Below are 8657 nucleotides of genomic sequence, written 5' to 3'. Positions count from 1 at the left end.
CAGGGATCCTAGGTCTGTGTTTCAACCATGAAGTGTCCCCTACTCAGACTTACTGCTCCACTGAGTGGTAAGACTGCCATGTCCTGTGTTCAGTGAGGTTTCATATATTCTTTGTCTCATGTGCTATTTTATTCATTTCAAGAAAAGGGAAGAAAATATTAAAAACAATAATTAGAGAATGGAACTTGCCCACTCAAGTGGTCAACACCTTGCTGTTGTAATACTTCATTGTCTTCCTGTCAATGGCTACATCAAACAAGATGAACAAATAAATACACGTGAGTTCATGTGCGTGTATGTGCATATACATTAAAATAAATGTATCTATTTCTTCTAACTCTTCATCAAAGTTGAAAAAGTGAAGTGATGACAATTTCCCTTGGTAAACCTCATTGGTGGGGAGTTTAATTCTCTATTTTTAAATAAAAAGAATCTAGCTGGTGTAGACATTGGGTAATGCGTGAGGAAACAGCCTGTGTAGTCTACAGGGCATGTGATACTGTAAATGTTTTGATTGCTCTGTCTGTAATGACTTGAGTTGTGGGCCCTTGTTGATCAAGAGATACACATGATATGATGCAGCTTGGGCTTATTTATCTGCTGGGCATGTCTGTACACAACAGTAGCACAGTTGCTTTTAGGATAGTTAGTTGCAGCTGTTTTGCCCTACCAACAGTACATGACGACTTTTTGGAAACAGAGGATAATTCCTTGCTTTGAAGGGCAAGTATTTGTAATGGTTGGATTTAAAAAGGGTGAAAATATAGTTTTATACATAGAGAACTGCAAGCAAAGAAAAATGGGTTCACTTCTGTAGTTTTTTGTTGTTGTTGTTGTTGTTTTTTTAATTGAAAACCCTAATCCTTTTCCCTCCTTATCTTCTAGTAATGAGTTCGTGGTTGAACATATAGAATTTTCAGTTGAAAGTCAAAACCAATTCAGCTTTTAATCCATACTATTCTGTTAGTTAGCTGCAGATTCACTAAGAAAATGTGATTCCTAAAACTTTTGAGTTTTTCCTGCAAATATTTAGCTCAAAACTTCACAGCAATTTTCTGTCCTTTCACTGTTTTGATGCACATGCATGAACAGCATTCTAAGTGGTCTGAACTGGCATTGTGCTCAGCTCTTCTTGCTAAAGCATACTGAATTTACTTTGAATACCAGGACAGTATTGGCCAAACCCAGACTAATTCACGTGAGAAAGCATGTTGCCACTTGAGGAATGCCAAAGGAGACAGGTTTCATAATTGGTTTTTAGGGTCTACTTTAAAGCTTACTGAAGAGGGTGAAAAGTTTTCCTGCAAGATGACTCGTGATGGCGTGACAGCTAACACTCACTGCTGTATCTGTGCCTCGAGCGTTAAGGCATTCATGGGACACTTGGAACATGGAACTTTTGTACTTGTATATTCATACATCTTTTCTGTTGCACATGGCAAACCTGGAAGCAGAACAGGGAGGAAACCCAAGTTACTAACTTCATTGTTGCAAATGATTTAATAGATTATTTGGCAGTGCGAAGAATTCTTATGGTAAAGAATTACATTTTTCAGTCCGTGAATGTGGCTAATTGTATCAATCATTTTTGAACTTGTTTCACCTGAATGACTTCCTGAATTGATATGTTTTGGCAAAAGTACATGTCATTTGCCTAGTTAAGAGGATTCTGTTCAAATTCCCTTAATTTAGGGAATGAAAAGATTCATATTCATTATCTGGCTTCTCCATGTTTTTAGTCACGCTTAGGTATTTTGTGTGGTCCCTTGTCTAGATATGGTTTGGCAGTTTCCCCTTGAGAAGCATTCACCCTCTGGGTGTATCAGCATGTCAGCACAGGAGACAGGATAACCTTGCAGTATGGGTGTAAGCATGCCCAAGCCATGCACACCTACTTCCTGCCATAAGTTGGCAAAGATCTTTTCTGTCCTTTGGTTCTTTTGAGTCACTTGGCTGGGAATGAAACAACTTTCCTCACTGCTTTTCTTGGCAGTGCTTCTCTCTATGCCCTTTGTCTCTGAGCTTGTGTGGACATATTTTGCTGTGTGTTGTCTGAGTGGTGTGTTGGTGGAAAGTGCACTGGGTGCTTTAATGGTCCCGACGTTTAGAATCAATTGACACGTTTCAGGAGCACTTGTTTATGTGTGGGTCTGTACTGAAGCTTCTTAGCATGTCTACACATGAGGAGGCTTACCTTTTCTTCGGTTTCTTTGACCCCAGTAAAATTTTGTGGTGTACTTGAAAGCAAAATAAGAAGGAACAAAGTCTGTAAACAAGAAGACAAATGAATACATTCACAAGTATTATATATTCATCAGCTTCAACTTTTTCCATTTTTGCTGCAACGCTGACAGGATATTTAAGGAAGACTTGTTGCCTTCCAGTATAACTCTAAGCTATCCGATATCATGTGACTCCCAGAGTGATAGAACCACCTAGTTTTCTTAAAGAGGTTTAGTCAGTAGCAGTCATGGTCACCTCATTGTCCAAACACTTGTGATATTATTTTTACATGGTCAAGTATTTATCAGCAACCTATACTTGAGGGAATTATTTAATGAGCTTCTGAGGAGAGGTCTGGGTTTCATCCATACTGGGGGCGGTTCCCTGAGCTTCAGTTCTGTGAAGCTGTGCTGTTCTCCAAGGGATGCTGCAAGCAGCAAGAGGAAAAAACAACCATGTTATCATTGCTGTCTGCACTGTTCCTACTTTCTCCACACAGCAGATTATCAACCTTTTACTTGAATATTTCAAGGTATAGAATTTCAATTTTCCGTCTAAAATGACTTTGATCAGCTCTGTGATATAATGACTGAGTAGTGCTCTGCCAATTTTACTATTCCCTTAATTCTTCCCTTCCATGTCATTCTAGGACCATGTCAACAATAAAATACACATTTTCCAGAGAATGCAAAAGAAATAATCAAGTAAATACATGATTTAACAATCACCTCAGAGAGCATCTCTTTAATAGCAATATTTTTTGATAGCAAAAAGAGGATAGAGAATTGATGCATATATTGAACTATGTTGATTTGTTTATTCAGGAGTTCAAGTTACGATTCTACTTCATGGGGTAGTGTTGGTGTCAGTTTAGATTTATCAGTATAACCAAATGCTTGCTTTTCACTGCAGGACGATTCCTTCCACACTATAAAAAGATGATCTTACTGGATCTAACCTTGTTTTGCTATAGGATCAGGTTGAGGAGAGGCTCTTTCACTTTTTCATGCTGCAGCAAAGGTTTGGGGCTCAATTTGTTATTACACTAAGGAGGAGAGGAGAAACAATCATTGCTAATGGGTGGATTATGGTTGTCAGTATAGGGAACTGCAGCCCAGTGTTTAGTGTGAAAGATTTAGATGTGTGCTGTTTCTGTTGAGATTGCTGACTATCTTTTTGTTAGCAGCACAAATGCTTTGTACTGGAAAGCAAAGCCTATGTGCTAGCCAAGTATGAGAGCATAAGACAAACCTCCAACATCTGGAAGGGAAGAGGTGATGGTTTGATGGCTGGGCTAGGTGATCCTAGTGGTCTTTTCCAACCTTCATGATTCCATGAATCTGAGTAACATATTCTTCAAGTTAATGTCCTGTTCTTTCACCACCTCCCCCCCAGCCTGTTCTTTCCCTGATTTCCTAAGCTCCTACTTTTAACTGTTTTCCACATTCCACAGAGACTGACTACAGCTGAACACAACAGAGTACAAAGGGTGACATTTACAACTTGTCCTTGTCTTTATCTGGCACCTGTAGGCGTGATGGTCTAGCCAAGTGAAACACCGATGCTTAATGTCAAAACACGCTATCTTAACAACACACAGTCTCTGTTATCTTAATACAACACAAACTTTGGTTGCAGTGACCTGCTTACACAGCATTTTTGTCTATAGTGGGGAACTTGCTTGCAGGTAACAAAGGCAAAAATGCAGTTTAGAGAAGGCAACAACTAATTATTGTAGGCCCTTCTGCAAAAGACACTGCTCCCCAGATATTGAGTCTTGTGCATCTCATTCTAGACCTACTAAAGTTTTAAGTTTTGGAGTATAAATTCTCTATCAACTCCTTCTGAGTATCTGACTTTGCCTATCTGAGGTTTTTCTTCTGGTTGAGTCATCTTACTGCTGTTTTTTTTTGTTTGTTTGTTTTTGGTTTTTGTTTTTTTTTTTTTGCTTTTGTTTTTAATATGGCATTGCCATATGCTTATGTTTTTAATATGGCAGTTAGCTAACATAGCACTTTGCCAGAGAAGACCCATTAGTATCTGGTATAGTAGATGAAGGCCAAGCAGGATGTTCAAGGTATCTCAACTAGCATTAGATGCCACCTTCTTTAAATCACAGCTGTAGGTGCTGCAGGTCTGAAGGATGAGACAAACAGATCAGTATAGAATGCCCTAGACTTCTAGAGACTTCATATATTTGCATCTGCTAATGGCCCAAATTAATTGTGGAAGTCATTGTTCGAGTCTGTATGGTTTTTCAGCCCCAAATGAGAATCAGCATTCTGCATTTAATAAGATATTTTTAAACATATAAAGAAACATATAATACAAATGAAGATTGCCAAAGATTTCAAGTTTACAGTGGGGAAATCCTTGCTCATTTTTCTCCTCTCTGTGCCTTCTTAAATGCAAGGATTCCAGAGGGTTAATTTTCCTGAGAAAATAAAGGAAGGTAGAGAAAGGAAAAACCTAAGAAAATAAAGGTGTTTTTACTAAAATATTGCAAGCTGTTTCTGAAGATGTAATTCTAAATTTTTCTGAATGAAAAATTAATCTTATTTGACAAAGGTGGGTAAAAGACTCCAAGGTCTGAAATGTCTAGGTAGCTTTTCCTAAGCAAGTACCAATATTTCTTCAAAATATTCTATTCTGACTGACTAAATAGTACTTGTGTTCAGTGCAACACAAACAATGTTCTTACTCTTCTGGGCATAAGGTTTTGTTGTTCTGGTCTTCCTCTATCGGTACACTGAGCTCTGGACTCCAGTACTGTCAATTGAAAATTTCCCTGGGATTTTGAAAATCGCAAAAAACTGGTTTCAGGGTCAGCCCTACTACTGCAGTCAGTCACTGTACTGTATGGTACGATTTATGACATTTTCTTATTGATACTACTTGTGCAAGAAAATGGTGGGATACAAAAACAGATGTTATGAGAAGGAAGAACATTGGAATGATGGGGCCATGTAGGAAGACTTATGCACAATTCTGTGAATTCAGTTTCTTGTCAAGTGTGTGTGTATACAAATCCACAGCTTGTTTAACGTCAGGGAGGGACAGTTTTTCAGTGACTGCTATTTGTCAGTCTGGGTAGGCTGAAAATATAAACTTAATTTTGTATTCAGTTCATACCAGTGGCTTAGAACACTCTCATGTCTCCTACTGTTCTTTTGGGGTTATGCTGCACATGCTGGCTTTCAGTTTATGAACATGCCAGCGTAGCTCCATATCCCTAAGGCCTTCCCTGGGTCTACTGAGCTCTCTGGTGACCCCCACTGTGTGTGTATTTGTCTGGGAATATTCAAGCCCACCCTCAATATTTTTCTAATTCAGCTGTAGAAAATAACTGGGTAAGGTCAGCAAGTACTATCTGTGAACATTGACTTTTCTATATACACATCACCCACACACCTGTTTCAGCCACTAGTGTCAAGTAAACTGACACATCCACTGTCTATTAGGAAAACTTGGACTTTTCATTTTGTAGGTCTTGAAAATGAAGCAACTAGATTAGATTCTAGTTCCATTTAATAGCAATTAACAACATAAGACTTCAGTAAGAGAAAGGATTCATTGGAAGCTTTCAATTTGTCCCTCTCGGAAATCAGTGTGTTCTAAAAGACAGATCTTTGTTTGCAGGGATGTGTCTAGATGTAAATTTGAACTCCTTTATCTAGCAGTCATATAAAAACATATGATACATAAAATGGCATTACTAGAAATTCTTAGCTGAGGAGTTTCAGAGAAAAATGATTAGTAGAATGATACTTGGTGATTTTGTTGATTTCTCTAACCTGTTAATTTTTTACTTTACTTCAGAGGCCATTTTGGCTTAGAAACAGTGAATGTTACACTCAAAATAAACATTCTTACATTTCACTGTGATCTGTTTCATTCTGTTTCATTTTTGAAGAGATATCAGACTCTTTAAAGTAGTACTGTTTCCTCCTGTTAAGAAATAGATAAAAAGCTAAAATAGATAAAGCATTTAGTTCATATAGTATATTGTATATATTTAGGTTGAAAATAATGCTATTTTACTTCATATTCATTATAAAATTATCCAAAAAAAAAAAAACACCAACCAGTTATTGGCACATTTGCAAATCTTGTAAGGTCAAAAAGGAGAAATGACAATTCATGATTTTGTGTAGACCATGACGGGGAGCTTGGAAATAAAGAAGATGAGAAGCAATAACATATTTTACATGTTGTTGTTATCAGCGATCAATAGAATTATAGAATCATTAAGATTGGAAAAGACCTCTGAGATAATCCTGTCCAATCCCAACCCATCCCCACCACGACCACTGACCATGTCTCAGTGCCTCATCTCCATGTGTCTTGAACACCTCTAGGGATGGTGACCGCTCCCCCAGGCAGCCCGTGCCAATAATTCAGTTAACCACACAAACATAAATTTCCATTAGGCATGAATGACGCTTCTAAACTGCAGTCAGCTTTGCGGAAAGGAAATGTGACGAAGTTACGTACTGGGTTTATGATTTTGACCAGACTACTTTGAAAGCAACCTGCAAATTCAGATTTTTGCTTTGCCCTGGTACCTGGGTCCATTAAGATCAGGCTTGCAAGTCTGCCTTTAAAATATAACTTGGTATGACCTTTGAACTGTGTGTATTTTCATACTAGTACTACTGTCACGTAGTTTTATGCTGGTTGAAATCCAGTTTACTAGTCCTGGTTGCAGAAAAACCATTTTCAGATATTTTGGATAAAGACAAAGCATGAGTTAGTAATTATCAAAGAAAATAAATAAAGCCACTTAGCATTGATTATCTATATACTTATTCATAGTTGACCCCAAAAGTACATTCAAAGTAGAAAAGTCAAGCACTATCCTTAGTAAGAGTTAACAGAGAACAACCCTAGGGCAAAAAGATTATAAAGATTTGTATCAAAGATATTAGTGGGCCTGAAGATGTTAGTGGAATTTCTTGTGTACCATAAAGAGCACCTACACTTTGTACATTTTTGGTGTAATGCTGTCATAAATGTTTTCTGATATGTATATGAGAGCATGAAAACAGTAGGGTGACCAAGAGAAATTTTTTGAAAACTTAGAAATGTGCACTGGTCCAAAGTTACTGCCCATTGCAAAGCCTTGGATACACTCTACTGCATTTTTAATAGGGCTGAGTGCTGCAAGATCAGCATCATAAGCTGCTGTGGAGGGTCAGAAGAACATTCTTGCTGCTTAATCATTTTTCTGTTTTCTTTGTCATGACCTTGATAAAAGTTTTCTCAAAAATCAGTATGATCTAGAATGCTCAAGTGAAAGTTGAAGCATGCATTAAAGGACTTTCCAAATATTAAGGCTGGAGCCCATGGTCTTCCAAGAAACACTCCAGAATCACTATACTAATACTAATTCTCAAACGCCGAGACTGAATGCAGAGCAGCTGGGGCTAAGAGGAGGAGGCGTTCCATCAACCTCAGGTGGACTGTGAGAAATCAAGCCCTAACAGGGAAATGCCTTGGCCAAGAGATGACAACATCTTATAGGGGTGCATTTAAAAGGCAAGTGCCAGTATGCAGTGTTATAAAAGACAACTGTCAATTTATGATTTAGAGGGTGGTATAGGGATGGACAGGAGGAAATGGCTGAATAATTCAGAGATGAAGAAAATGAGGAGCTTTGAGCAGCTGGGAACCTGTTGAATGCAAGTGACATGCCGTCAGCTGAAGGAATTAAAGACAGATGGAGAAGGCAGAAGGAAATGGATATAGTCTCTTATCCTAGAACAGAAGATGAAAGGCCTTGTTTCTTAACCACTGGAAGAGTATAGTTTCCAACTTCTGGATCTTGTTACTCTGAAATCCTTGGAAAACTTCTTGAAGATCTTCTTTGCACTGCAATGGTAGGTTGCCGTAGCATGTGAAATTTAAACATTGTAAATGATTCAGAGGAGGTTTCTGTTAATTATTGTTGATGGATGATGATCTCCAAACAGTTTTCCATGTAAAGGATGCATGTTTTTGCTATCAGGTTTTCTTGAAAGAAAATTTGATTTGAAGGAATAGTCGTCATGAGTATTAGAGGCTGAATGGTCATGGCTTTACTAACCTTTATAGATGGTGTATGAAAAAGAGAGATGGGCTATAAAAAAGTGAAAATGGTGAAAGTAAGAATTAGCCTGTTTTACTGAGGGTTTACAATACATCACGAACTACAACTATGTATCACTTTACTGTACTGTGCTATAATAGGAAGATTAAGCAAATAGGGCATAGGAACAGGAGCAGACTGCAAGCTACTTAATTCCCTAAGTCCCTGTATTACTTGCTTCTGCAGTGGTCACATTCTTTTAGATTCTTGTGTATTACCACAGTATCGTGTTCTTTCTTTGTACACCATTTCCTTGGGCGGGCTTTTTTTTTTTTTTTTTTTTTTTTTTTTTAAATCTAGTCAGACA

Source organism: Phasianus colchicus, chromosome 4 (genome assembly GCF_987193195.1).
Source record: "Phasianus colchicus chromosome 4, bPhaCol1.hap1.1, whole genome shotgun sequence".
Taxonomy (NCBI): Eukaryota; Metazoa; Chordata; class Aves; order Galliformes; family Phasianidae; genus Phasianus; species Phasianus colchicus.
Note: the sequence above shows the minus strand (reverse complement) of the source record.